This window comes from Tenrec ecaudatus, chromosome 2 (assembly GCF_050624435.1).
Source record: "Tenrec ecaudatus isolate mTenEca1 chromosome 2, mTenEca1.hap1, whole genome shotgun sequence".
Lineage (NCBI taxonomy): Eukaryota > Metazoa > Chordata > Mammalia > Afrosoricida > Tenrecidae > Tenrec > Tenrec ecaudatus.
Window position 1 is genome coordinate 56220634 of NC_134531.1, and position 15265 is coordinate 56235898.

The 15265-nt window shown below is 39.7% G+C and overlaps 1 long non-coding RNA gene across 1 annotated transcript in view; it reads right to left on the reverse strand.

Moving 5' to 3' along the window:
* Positions 1-6011: 6011 nt before the first annotated feature.
* LOC142438998 (uncharacterized) overlaps positions 6012-15265 on the reverse strand; it is a 211117-nt gene continuing 201863 nt past the window's right edge. The window contains exon 3 of the long non-coding RNA XR_012782830.1: positions 6012-6235. This is a non-coding gene — a long non-coding RNA (uncharacterized LOC142438998). The remainder of the gene's footprint in view (positions 6236-15265) is intronic.

The following is a 15265-nucleotide window of genomic DNA, read 5'->3' on the forward strand; positions in this document are numbered from 1 at the left end:
TAGTGAATTGTAGACCTTCCATTTAACTTTCAATAGGAACTTAATAGGTAAATTTCATGAACCATGAACAAATATCCAGTACGAAGTTACACAGGTAGATGAAGAAATATAACCTTATAGTTTCATAACTCCTTATAGACAAAACATTTGAAATATGAAATACACATTCTTAATGTTTTCTTAAGACAAAATTTGAATGATCAGTTGTGTATATTTCAACCAGGCTTCTTTTTTTTCCTTCTTTTTATTTTCCATTTAAATTTTGATTCAGTAACAAAATGATGAAAATTACCTTTTTAAATGTTCATCCTAATGCGTTGTGTGTTCTCTCAAGTGAGTGGTTGATAAAAAAAAAAATTTTTAAACCAAAACCCTTCCACATCTAGCTGTCTCCTGAGACCCATTCCTCTGTGAAAGAATTTTTCTAAATTCAAGGAAACATTTCTAGAAGATGCTTGTAAAATGAAATTTCATTTGACGACAGCAATCCTGCCTCCTATGTCGGGTAGTTCATTTTATCCCCACGAGTAGTGATTGCTTCCTTCAAATTCTGCTCATTTTCGTTTTTATAGGACAAAGCAATACAAATGTGCACAGTGTACTTCTCCATACAGGTAATGAGACACTAGCGATGAGAATGTGTTGGTAATATTTTCCACCCACACATAACTCTGAATATACATCCATCCAGAGATGTGTCATTATGTCACCAGGAGACAAATGCTCCTTGGATCCCATTTTATTATAGCGGATGCTGCAATGAAACACAACTACACAGAGGTAGCACCACCGACTTTCTCTTATCTCCCCTCCCACAACTTCCGCCCAACAGGAAGGGCATGATGTCCACATGATGCCCACTGAACAGGAGCTACAGGTGTGTGAACCCCCAGGAAAAGTAAGCCAATGCCAGAACGGAGGCCGAGGCGAGGCCTAAGCTAACTCTACTCAAGGGTTCTCAATGGGAAAATAGGTGGAAGTCGGCATGTGTTATTGTACAAGTAAAGCAGAAGTAAGAAGGATTTCCATTCTCATTCCAAACATAAGTGAACAACTCTTAAAAGCAGGACAGCTCTGTGGACAGATGCCAAAAGTGTCCTGTGTTGAGAATGCCTTAACACCAATGTGACAAGGCTAGAAAAAAATCTTAATTCTATAAAATAGGGGGAAATTGGGTTGATTTGTAAACACTAGAACATCCAGGTCTACCTGAAAAGCAAGCTCATGTTCAGGATCACTTCCTTGGAACTGATTCTAATATAGAAATGCACAATCACAAATAAGATTTGGTCTACTATTTTCCCCAAAGAATATCTGTTGTTGTTCGTATATAAGGAGTGCTCACACTGTGTCATAGACAGTGCTAAGTATGTTCTTTTCACGACAATCCCATGAGGTAGGTGTTCCCATCATTCCCATTTTTCTCCTGTAAAAACATGGAATCATATTGTGTTGAATCATTTTCTCAAGGTCATGTAGCCACTGAGTGGTGAGACAACATTCAATTTCTGTCTTCTTCCAGAGCCTCCACTCTTCCTACTGACGGCACTGCTACTGGACACCATAAGAACGCTGCCACTTTATGCTCAGCTTTTCTGTCTCTCCCCTACTACCTGGATGCCCTCTTTATTGCAATACGACATTCAGGGCACTATACATCTTTGTCCGCAAGCAAATAAATCCTACTTTAAGGGACATTCATGCTCCATACTTTCCCTTCATAAAATTGTGCCCCCACTTCCACGTTTCAATTTCTTTCTCTGTTCAGTAGAGTGCACTCTTTTAAATTATTGTATATTTTTCTCCTTAGCTCTTGTCTTTCAATTTTCCACTTTGTTTCATTGTAGCATCATCTTTCTCATCCTTATTTTTCTAACTTTTCACTGTGATACTTTTCCTCAACACACACACATACATTTTTTACGGAGGTACTTTGGGTCTCCACTATATTAAAAATGAACCAGAATACAAGAAGGCAAGCCAGTATCTTAGAGAAATATCCACTTCACAATACATAAATCCGGCAAATAATTAATGTCTAAACTATATAACATCATCGTAAAACAAGTAAAAAAAACCTAGGGAATTGATTTAAATGGGTGTGACATGAATAGAAGATATACATATTCATTAGTGAAATATTAAAATGCCAACAATATCATTACTCCTCAGAAAACTGTGAATTAAAATGAGACAGCACAATGAAATACATTCACCAAAATGGATAACATGGAAAAGTTTAGAAATATCAACTGGTGGTCTTCACGTACATGTGAAACAATAGGGACGTCTACACAGTGTTGGTGGGTAAGTAAAATGGTATACTATTTTGAAAAATTATTTATTCATTTTTAATAAAAATAAACATCCCTATCAGAAATTTCACTCCCCCAAATATACACAAATGTCCACAAACAACTTATGCAAGAATGTGCTTACCATCTTGATTCATAATAGCTACAAACTAGAAGCAACCCGTATGCCAATCAGTTTGAGATCTGATAAATTTGTGGCGCATCCATGCACAGGACTATTCCACCACAATAAACGGAGTGAGTGACTGCTATGGGGTACATTGTGATTTCCCAAAGGATACGTTGAAATCCTCACTTTTCACCTGAGATGGGATCTTATTTGTAAACAACAGATCTTTGTTGAAAGATTATCCATTTAGTCATCTGAGTAGGGTGGGGTGGAGTCCTAATTTCTTTGGAGAGGTGCCTCATATAAAGGGAGGGCAGCTACAGTGAGACACACAAGAGAAGATGATATAAGAAGACAAATCCCCATGCCAAGGAACATTTTTTAAAAAAAAGAAAACAAACAAAAAACACGTGGCTCTGCAAGATCTGGAAAATACAAGGAAGGATCTTCTCCAGAGTGCCTGGAAAGGAAGTCTAACTGCGGATGTTCTGAATTTGGACTTCAATCCCCAGAACAGGAAAAGAGTAAACTTCTGTTTTTTCAGTGCTATTATTTTGTGATCAGGACCATCAGTCAAAATGGACTACGTGGCAGTGAGTTTATTTTGAGAACGCTAGGAAACTGAGACAATTACTGATGCCTTCACCAACATCGATAACTACAAGAAAAGTATTTTAAAGTGTAGTTCTGTTTTGTGTTCACTTAAAGTTTATAAATGTTGCGAAATCACAACACGTACACCTTGACACCTTAATCACACTTGAGAGGAATTGTGAAAAAAGTGTGTACATTTGAACACATTCAGTCTGCCTTGGAATGAACCTTAATTAGGGTTATGGAAGTATTACTAAATAGCAAGTCTCTTCACACAGGGACTCCACAGGTAGCTAGCAGCTGCCATCCAGAGCATTCATTGCTGCCGGCCAAAGCTCCCTTGCAGAGGAAAATTATACTCTAATGCCAAACCCTGGCTTTCTAAAGGGATGAAACAAGTTTCTAGACGCTGTCAGCCCCTTGAGTGAGCAAGTGTCTGGAGCACTGACACACCAGAAGAAAGAGTGAACATGTATTTTATTAAATAAAAAAGTTAAAATAACTCACAAGACATGAAAAGTCTCTCCCCCTTACCTCATCCCTTGCCCCTGGCCCCCAAAATGCTGAGATTTCAGGACTGATTAAAGCTGAGCTTGAGAGCATGCTAACCTTTAGTTACAGGGAACAGAGCGCTGGAGGATTTAACTAACCGTCAGCATTTCCCACCAGTAGCCCTTACTGATGCTTGCTTAGCTCTTAGTTACTTGAAATGGTTTAGATTCTGACCTTATACTTCATCTTCTACTCCCTTTCCAAAGCTGGGATATGCTAGAAAAATCTGCTCCCGTATTTTCCATTGTTCAATATTCTGTTTCAAAATGTACTTTTCCATCCTAGCTTTAGCATTTGTTTCTTGCTGATTGGACATTGGTCTCTCGCCTGCCTTCTAACACAGACAGTTCATTTGTTGTTGTTGTTTTCCTCCCAAAGACCAGTTATTCCTTTCAAATATTGAATAAACCTGCGAGTGTTGAAGGAAATTTTATCTAGCACTTAATTGATTAAGAAAGAAAAAAATGTTTTTGACCAACAGAAGTACTGTGATACAGGCAATCCTGAGCCTCTAAGTGCCTCGGTGCTTGGAGACTGTTTGCTTGTTTATAGAAATACATTCAACTTTAATTAAGTAAGCGAAGCTTTCACCTGAATCTAACTACATCAAGATAATGTTAAATATACGACCATTATTTTTCCTTTTAGGAAACACTGGATTATAATGGGAAAATCCTGGTTTGCCACAATGTGCTAAAATAAATACAATCTATCAATGAATCAATGATCACATTCATTTATTTTTATTGCAATGATAATCCCTTCTTCCTCAAATTTGGAGAACGCAAGTATGGAGACATCAAGATAACAAATCTAATATAAAACTAGTATGCAGAAAACTATCAATGGCCGGCCTGAGACGGTTGCCTTGAACAAGGTTGCACCTTGGCTGGACTCTGGAAATGTAGATTGCAAGGGGGGGTTCACCTATTCTCTAACCAAAGGGTGTCTCACTGTGTCTCAACCATTTGTGCAAACTATGGTTTATGCTGAATGGCTATTTCCTTTTGGGAAGTCCTATGTTGTAAGGGTACTCACATGACACCCCCCCCAATAAATACCCTGAGCATGGAATCTCTAATGGATTTTCCTGAGCAGAAGTATCATAACATGTTGCTGCATCTTGGTTATTCGGGGTGCATATTCCCACCTTTCTCATGGGAGAAATGCAAAAGTTATTCAGTAGCATCAGAATGTATATCTTTCTATTTACTTAGCCATAACACCCCTGGTGGCACAATGGTGATGCGTTTGGCTACTAATTGAAAGGTCGCTGGTTTGAACCCATCAGTGGCTCCACAGGAGAAATAAGGTATGTGCCTATATGAGCACATAAAGAATTATCACCTTGAACATCCTATTGGACATTTTGCTCTGAAGTAGTAGCCCTCAGAATTCTTAATAACGTAGACCCTTTGGATTCCAACCAGTCAACTTAAAAAGACTCACTGGTCAAATGTCTCTTTTATTCATTATTTTCTGATCGTCATCACTTTCCTACCAAATGCTTAGCAAACTCTAAAAGGAACCTTCCTAGAGATTCCTTCCACTTGACGGAGGATGGGAGAGCCACCTTTGCAGCATAATAAATGGCTCCTTTCGTTTAGTCTCACCAACCTTTCAGGAGTTTTTGCATGCTCCCCTGACTCCATCCTCTTTCCGCAGCTAAGATTCTTAAAAATGCAGCTGACCAAAAGGACAAATAACAAGTTTTTCCATTACTGTCATTTTCTTTTACATCTTTTACATGTGGACATAGCTAAGCAAGAGCAAGCAGCCAGAAAAGAGAGAGTGAGAACAATGAATAATTTCCAATACTATACACTGCAAAGTGGGAAATATAAATAGGAGATAAAAGAGATATGATTTTTGTGATTCTTCCATAAGTACCAATGCTAAATAAAACTACCTCATGCTGGGAACTTAACCAGGATTCTGGTAAGCAATACCTCAACGTATCAAAGGCCAAATTCCTAGGCTCATGAATATCATTGCACATTTCCTTTTTTTCTAATTACAGTACAATCAATTCTCGATTCAAAATTTATTTTGCATCAATGAACATGGCCTACTGTTTCCAGATATGTAGTTCTGCATCGTAATTTGTCCATTAGTTCTCCTTTGTTAGGAATTGTCCTATTAAATCACCTATGAGCAATAGTCATTTTCCACGTACAAGTCCCCTTTCTGGGGTGCAAATACCATTCAGAAAAATACGTTCAATTCTGCTTTATCAAACAAGCAGACCAAAATGGCACCTCCCAAGGAGACGGCGACACACATTCCCTAAGAACAAACATCTTTCCTTCTCCCGACTCTAGAAATCCCATTCTTGTCCCACTCACTCCAGGCAGTGAGTCACACACACTCAGAAACCCACAGACACACTCCCATAGCAGGTTGAACCACGAAGGAACCTTCTCAAGGACGCTTACCCGCTGGAGTCTGCCGAAGTGATGGCGATCAGGGGCAGGATCTTCAGAGGAAGGCTGGTTGGTCTTTGCATGTTCTCGGATTCACTCTTCAAATCAGCTTGTTCCAACTGCCGGAAGGCGAGAGGGGGCAGCTGAACACTGCGGCAGGACAGTCTCCGCACGAGGTAGGGCTCCATGCCCCGCGCAGGGTCCTCGTCCGCATTGCCAGAGTGCAGTGTTTCCTCAGAGGCCTGCAGAAGCAAGTCAGAAAGGTCAGGGTTCAACTGAAATCCCACTGCTCTCCATTACAGGATGGCTCTCTGTGTGGGAGGAACCACATTTAATTCGCATAGGAGAAGCAGTAACTAGAAAGGACAGACAGTAAATTAAGAGCATTTAATGAACAGATTAGGCCGAAGCATCGACCTCCAGATTTATTTAAAGAATCGTAAATGTGTCCACTACTCTATTTAGGTATGACTTGGTTTAATAGATAATTGATCCCTAATGATCTTAGGAATGATGAGCTTTGTGTGTTGATTCTATCAAAGTGAAGGTGAATCCACCTGTCCAAACTTCCACGTGATTGGCTTGGATCAGACAGACTCAAAGTCATGTGTTTTCAGTCGCCTCATATATATATATATGAAGGCGGGACATTGAATAAGGAAGACAGGAGAAGGACTGATGAATTTCAACTACGATCATGGTGAACATATTGAAAGCACCATTAACTGCCAGAAGAACAATCCCAAGGTGAACTAAATTTAGCAAATTTAACTGAATTTATCTATGATCTTTAATCAATTTGGAAAGTCTACTCTCACCATGTTTGTTGGTTCATATACCCAGAATGTTAGACTCAGCAAATGCTATATGGTAACAGGTGGTGGTAGAGGGCCTGAGGGTTAGAATCCTTGCATTTATTATATTTGTGTGCTGAGAGTGTTGCTAAATGCCTTTATTATTTATAAAAAATGGAAGACATCCCACACAAATTAAATGAGATTATTCATCGAATGTGCAGAGCTGATTCTCGACAATGTGATAAGTAATCATAGCTGGAAATTTCCTCTTTTTCTGAATTTTGGAGATGAATAAAGTAGCTCAGGAAAGCAAAATGCTTTTCTTAAAATTATCCTACTGATTATGAATTAAATGCGTATGGACAACAGAACAGGCTAGACTTAGATGAGAATAATTGTCTCACTCCTTCCTGTACAAATATATATCATTTGGCCAGTAATCTGCGTCCGCTGAGGTTGATCCTTCATCTGAAAATTGAGGATAATAATATTTACTTTTCAGGGCTCTTGTCTGGACTAGACATGCAAAGTATTTGAGCAGCGATATCTGACACATTGTTTATAATCAACAAATGGTAGCTGTTGTTGTTATGATCTAGGTTAGTTCTCTTTATTGTTTCATAACACTATGCCTTCTTAACTACTTCATCATATTAGTTTAGAAATAGAAAATTGATTTTCCTCTGAATTATATCCATGCAAAACTTGCCAAGGATATGCAGCTGTGAACCCTAGCCATTCTTCTCTTGCGCGGTCCGCTTTTATTGGCCAGTTGGATGAAATAAGAGCATCCAGGTTAAGGATGAGCCCTGGTGATGTGATGGGTCGCACGTTGGGCGGAGGAAGAGGAGGCTTCTTACTCCTGTAAGAGTTACAGTCTCAGAAACCTACATGGGCAGCTCTGCCCCAACCTACGGGTTCTCTCAGAGTCAGAATCAGTCCAAGGGCAGTAAGTGAGACAGTCTAGAAGGGAAGGGAGTGAGGCTAAAACAGAACCAAAAAGCAAAGTTGGTTTCAAATCCTGGTTTTGAAGATCAAGATCCTGAAAATCTTTGATTTCAGATATTTACTTGCTTTATAAAACAACAACCCCAAATTATAATAGAAGGAATAATAATAGCTAATGGTTGTTTAGTCCTCACTAAGCACTGCTACGCTTTACACCCCTTAGTTCTGAAAGTGACGTCTTTGCTGTGCACACTGTAAAGAGGTCTTTTGCAGCGTGTTTTCCCAATGCAATATGCTGGTTTCTTGGCTGCTGTTTAATTGGTTATTATGGATACAAGTAAAATTTAGCCCTTTGCTATTCCCCCCAATCATCATGGTTTTGCTTATTGGTTCAACTATGATAGTTTTTTATTTCTTTATATTACAGCCAATACTGAAAACTGTAATCTTGGATCTTCCTCAGTAATTGCTAAAAATCCTCTTCACTTTCAGTAATCAAGGTTGTGTAATACCATTGTTAATGAGTCTTTAATTCTGGTATCATGTTCTTCTTCATAAAGCTCAGCTTCGCTGATTATTTCCACAGTATAAATAAGTATGACTAAATAATATAACCTTACCACATTGTCTTTCTGAATTTAAACCACATGTAGTACCCCCTTGTTCTGTTCTACTGACTGCTTCTTAGTCTATGTACAGATTCTGCGTGAGCACAATTATGTGTCCTGGCATTCCTATTTTTTACAATATTATCCATGATTTGTTATGTCCATACAGTTGAATGACTTTCCCTGGTCAATAAAACTCAGGTAAACATCTTTCTGATATCCTCTCCTTCCAATCAAGATTCATCTAACATCAGGAGCGATGTCATTCTAAATTCAGTTTGAATTGTTAGCAAATCTCTGTTGATGTACTGGGGCAGCCATTTTTGAATTAAATTAAAGTGGTAGATGTCTATATTCTAAATTAGTCCTTTCAAAAGCAATATAACGAGTGCCTTTTATATACGCCTAATCAATGCATATCTATTATGCTGCAGAACTAATTCAAACCGTTTTATCAGATGGAACAGAGGAAGTTAAATGATATTATGTGGGGAAGAAATGTAAAATTAAATACCAAGGGAACATGTATCTAAAAATATTGCTAGGAAGGTGGCACTTTTGCAAATGATAGATGGCAAAAATATTTCAAAAGTCTCTGAGTTATTAATCATGATGCTTAGATTCCCTGCATGCAAATTGCAATTGGTGTTTGCCGAAACTCAAGCTCTCAGGTTCTATCATGAATCTGCCTCATCAGAAGTGTTTGTAGGAGGACCTGGGGACCTGCATGAACCAGAAATCAAACTCACCGCCATGGAGTTGACTCTGACCCCTACCGACCCCACAGGACAGGGAAGAACTCCCCCTGTGGGTTCCAAGAATCCACCTTTCACGGGTGAAGGGACCCTGCTCTTTCTCCCAAGAAGCAGCTGGTGATTTGGGGGTTAGCAGCCCAATTCGTAACCACTACATCACCAGGAAAGCTGCATAAGCATGATTATTATGCACACTAAAATGCCCAAACTGTTTGGCATGCTAAGTAAAGTCTAATGAGATTATCTGGCAAAGAATAACCAACTGTAATCTAATCGGTGTATTGAGGAATTGGCACCACACATTTTGATATGACAAAATAGTTTGAGACTGTTAAAATAATGCAGAAGAATGTGTGACTATATTCATGACATAATGTTGAATGAGTGAGAATAAATGACAGAATGATTTCACTTTTATAAAACCACAATATTAGAGAAAGATGAATACAAAAAGAAAGACAACTAACATATATGAGATTCATAGAAAAGTGTTCTGGAAGGATACATTCTACTTCTTTCAGTGTGGTTATCTAGGATGGTAGTTTTGGCAATGATTCTGTTTGTTTTTAGACTACTTTCTATTGTCTCTATTACAAGAATGTATTTTTTTGTATTAAAAACTACACCAGTAACCACAATAATAAAGTAAAATAAAGTTCTACTTGCTATTGATGAGATTTAAAGACAACTCTCACTCAGTTTCAAGATATGCAATAGCAAAAGAAATACTCACTCATTTGACTAGTTTAATGTGAGCCTATCAAATTGTAATAGAGTGATCTCCTCTCTGATAATTATTCAACTCATTTTGGTGTATTTGACAGAAAAATAAGTTTAACATAATGTTTCCACTGTGCTGACAAACACTTAACTCAAAGACACATCTGGAGGGCGGGGGCAATAAGCGACAGGATGAATAGTCATTAAATATGCGATTACAGTTTCCCTTTTGGTTTTCTTTCCTTTCTAAGCTAAGTGTTTAACTGATGTGTTTGTTTGCTGTACGTTCGTCTGCTTTACCTGTTACAGCATCAAGTCCAGCCTGACTCCTAGGGGCGCGATAGGCAGAGGCTAGAAACTGCCCCTGAGTTTCAGAGACTAACCATTTTTCCATTCTCATTGGCCCCTTTTCCACATATCATACAATTTAATAGCTCAAGCATTCAAGCATATCAAGAAGGATTGCAAAATCATATCCACAATCAATTTTAGAACACCCCCCCGCCCCCGCATATCGCCTTTAGCTCTTGCCTTCCTTATTTACTCCTGAAATGCCCTCGCCCTCCCTATCTCCCACCCCCACCCTGGAGCCCCTGTAAACCCTGCATCCGTTATCTCTGTGCATCCATTCCTTCTGTGCTTCAAACACGGGGACACCCAAGAGAAACAATAAAAAGCAGAGTTGAAATAACGTGGCAAGGATAAAATAATTATATAAGATGAAATATAAATAATGAATAAGAAAGAAAAGACCATCGTCGATGCAGTAGAACCCCAATACTCAACCACATCAGTTCTCTATGTAAGCAGATTTCGACGTGAAATATCAATTTTGCATCAGAACTCGAGGCAAACATTAGAATCTGACCTGATGCACGTGATTTTTGTAAACAAAACCAGTTGTGTTTTGCTCATTTGACGTGAGGTGGTGTTGTTAGTACGCGTTGCTTAAACCTTTTGCAGCTGTGTTCCAAGCGTTTTGCTCTACTTTTCTTAGTTATTGTGGTGTTTTGTTCTGTTTTTAGATAAAAAGCATGTGACCTAAGAAGAGCTTTCTGAAAAGAATCAACATGATAAGGAACTGGTCAACTGTGTTATCAATATTGTTATAATTTCTTAAACCCTTTTAGTTACGGAAATGCCAACATCAGACCATGTTAGGCAGATTTCATTTGTTTTGCTTTGTTTTTAGAGAAAGCCAGGCAGGTCCTAGTGAAAAAAGGCAAAGAAGGGGGAAAATTCCTGAAAAGCAGCTACCAGTTGATTTTATGGAAGAAGATTCCCCTTCCAAACAATGACTCTCTCTCCATGCCTCCTCCCCACACCCGTGTCCACAGATCCAGATCCTCATCAGTCTCAAGGTATGGGCCACACTGTAGTTGTTAAAAACTTTTTCAATGTTGCATTTTTTATTTAAATTATGTTTTTGACTCTGAACTTATTTACTTTGAAATTTCTGTGAAATGTTTTGTGGAAAAAGGCAAGGTTGGGGTAAGGACTTAGTGGTCAAGAAAGCATTAATCCATTTCCAGTCATTTCTTATGTGAAAAATGGATTGGGAACGTGACTGTGCTGCATCTCGAAGCTCCTTCTGGAATGGATTAGCGCCGAGGTCCTGGTTCTACTCTATTAAAAAAGTCAGGAAAGAAATTTTTGTCATGAAATGTGCAAGAGACACTGGCACCTAGAACAAATTCAGTTTGGGTCAACAGGGAGGTCAACTGACCAAGTATCCAGTTTGATCCAGTATAATCAAGAGTATCACGATCTCTGTCTGATAGTAAGACTCTCTGAGATCCTACCTCGTGGCTAGTGGGAGGCCTGCCAGCAGCTTAGTCTCACTCAGTGGTTCTCAACCATCCGAATGCCATGACCCTTTAATACAGTTCCTCATGTTGTGGTGACCCCACCCCCAACCATAAAATTATTTTTGTTCATAACTGTCATTTTGCTACTGTTATGAATCAGGCAAATCCTGTGAAAAGGTCGTTTGACCCAAAGGGGTCACGACCCACAGGTTGAGAACCGCTGCTCTAACTAGTTACTTTGCAGATGGGCTTGGGGCTCCCACTGTCCTCCAGAGCCTTCTACCAATTGGGTGTTCATAATGATAGCTCTAATAGTTTGCCCTTCCTCATATTTGAATCTTGTTATTGTCACCTTTGGGCCACACAAGCTGGTGTGCTTCTTCCATGTGGACTTACTTGACTCCTGGCTTAGATGGCTGCTTGTTGGAATACAACCCTTTAAGACCCCAGGCACTATGGACATTGCTAAGTGGGCACCATCTGCTTTCTTCATCACCCTTTGCTGTAGCACATTTATCTTCAGCGATCATTTCATGAAGGTGAGTGTCCAGTAGGGCCACGTTATCAGAAGTAACTGTTCTTGGATTGGGGCTAGAGTTAAGTAGGAGGCCAGACTCCATCTGCATGTCCATGGGATATGCATGATGCAGGTTTACTTTGATGATCATAACATGACAAAATTAAAACCTTATAAGACAACTATACCAATAACAGCAACAAACCAACCAGGAAACAAACAGAGAAAAAACAAAACCACAAGCTAAAGGCAGGAAAATAAAAACCCATAGAAACAAAAAAGGTCAACAGTGTCGATCCTCCTTCTCAAGGATAAGGCTGTTGCACTGATAACATCATCAATTTTCCCAGTAACCCAGCCCTCCAGGATAACGGACAACAATGTCAATGGCGGTTGTTTGGGGCATTGTTGTTAGCTACCATCAAATCAGCTCCGACCCAGAGTGACCTTCTGCACAACAGAACAAAGCACTGCACAGTCCCGCACCACCCTCACAATGGTTCCTCTGCCTGACCCCACTGATGCAGCCACTGGGTCAATCCATCTCATCAAGGGCCTTCCTCATCTCCGTGGCACCGCCATATTGCCAAACATGATCTCCTTCTCCAGAGACTAGTCTCGCCTGACAATATGTCCAAAGTATATGACAGTCTTGCCATCCTGGCCTCTAAGGAGAATTCTGGTCTGACTTTTTCCAATACAGATCAGTTTGTCAGGATGAGTCTATGCAACTCCTTTTCCACCCTGAGCCAGAACCCATGTGTTGTTTCGATACACAGTTTCATCTCCCTTTTGATTGTGGTCTGTTTACTATTGGGACTGGTGCCAGCAGGGACCTTCCTGGATCAATTTGTCCAAGTGCAGATCCCTGCCCCGCAGATCGAAACCTATCATGTCACTGTAAGGTAGGCATCAAGGTACTAAATATGAGGGAGTGCCTGCTCCCTAAAAATGGAAAAAGACCACAGCTAGACAGGGTTTTGTAGTCTGCATTTGCCTTCCAGGGGAGCATCCAGCAATGCACTCTGAGTTAGGGCCTCAGTTGTGTTGCCTGGCAAGGTTCTCTCTGGTCACAGTGAATTTTGGGGGGAAAGCAGTTTTGCTCAAACATTGATTTTTGTGATGGCAGATTTAAGAGAACAGCATGAGGCTGAGAAATTTTGTTTCTGGCTTGGGAAAATGCCACAGAAACCGTTGTGACATTGAACACAGCTTACACGGACACTGGGGAAAATTCAAGTGTACAAGTGGTTTGCTCAGTTCCAAAGAGGTGAAATGTTGATTGATGACAAAACTCATTCTGGACATTCAACAACATCCTGAGTGGATGAAAATGTGACTCGCGGTGCACTTTAGTTCCTTCCACCAGGTCAGACAGCGCGTCAAGCTGCCTGCGAGTATGTAGAGGTTCTGAAAACACGGGGTGACAGTGGCAAAAAAGCCTGCTCACACCGCCATGGAAGTGCAACAGTTTTTGGCAAAAAGTAGCGTGACTCGACTCTCTTGTCCCACACACCTGACTCACCTGACCTTGCTCCCTGAGCCTTCTCTTTGCTTCCACAAATGAAGGGGGACACGAAAGGACAGCAATTTGTTGATGTACAAGAGGTGAAGGGAAAAATAAGGGAGTTACTCTCAGCCATTCAAACATTTGAGATTGAAAAAATGTCTCCAAGAATGCAATAGCAGATTTGACAAATGTATTAAGCTGAAGGGAGAGTATTTTAAAGGTGATAAGGTTGTTTTGTAAAAAAAAAAAATTTAATTAAATACATAGCTTTGAAAAAGAATCCATTTTTAATTTTTTGAGCACCCCTCCAATATTATGACTCTGTGTTCCTTTCCATTGGACACCCACCAAGCTGGCATTTCCCCCCAAAGTCCAATGACTACCACTTCCACATTCCCGGATTGACCACTCTCTGCTTCCTCTCCCATCCAAATACCCTAGAGACTGGTAACTCATTATGGGCATGGGAATCCCATCTTTCTCCCAAGGAGATGGTTTTGAACTGCTGCTCTTGCCGTTAGCAACCTAACGTGTAACTCTTAACACTAGGACAAGACTGTGCCATAGTGACTACATATTGGACTTCTAATCATGAGGTTAGCAGTTTGAAACCATTAGCTGCTCTCAGGGAGAAAAAGACCAGCTTTTGCCCTCCAGAGTCCATTAGGGCCAACAGAGTTGGGTCCAAATGAAATATCATATCATTTGATCTTCCTTTAGACCCATATTAAATCTGTTTCATTTTGAAATACCCACGGATTAAGCCCCTGATGGAATCTCCTCCCTATGGACTAGGTTTGTGGTTAGCCTTGCTAACATGCGGAATGAATTGGAAATAGATTGTTGCAGATACAGTTAGGCTAAAATTTAGCACCCTATCATTTGATTTTCCTTACAATTCATTTAAATTTGTTCTAATTTTTAATATGCATTGCTTTCTATCCAATTGAGTGTTTTGTCTGTTTTAGTTTATTCTTCTTCAGGTTGTTGTTGTTTTATAAATTTTTTCTGTACATGAAATCCAGGATAGGTAAGTCTATAGAAGCAGAAGATGGATTAAAGGTCCCTTGGGGCTACAGCAGGTGAAGTTTGGGGGAAATGCAGAGATAATAATGAGTACAAGACTGAAGAAAGTATTCTGAAACACTGATTGAACTATTGAATTGTATGATATGTGAACTATTGATATGTATGATATGTGAATTATATGCAAAGAAAACTGTTGGTGGGAAAAGAGTTATAGTTTCAGAAACCCACCGGGGCAACAGTACCCTGACCTATAGCACCCATAGGACTAGTGGGAAATGCTTTGATGGTGATAGTTGATACTGAAGCAACACTGAGGCTTTTAGTTTAGGCGCATCTACATGACTGCTATAAGTAAATAGCCGTGGTTGCTTGTCACCTACGATTTTTTATGTCGATTTCATGTGAGTTAATACAAATAAAATTTCTGTAGATAATCCTCTCAAATTTTGAATCTATTGGCATTGTAGAAGACACACAAGCAGGTCATATTTGCCAACCTCCCTGGGTTACACATAGACATGTGGATCAGCATAACCGGCAATGGGATGTAAAGTGAGGAGCTGTGTGCCTCTTTTAGATT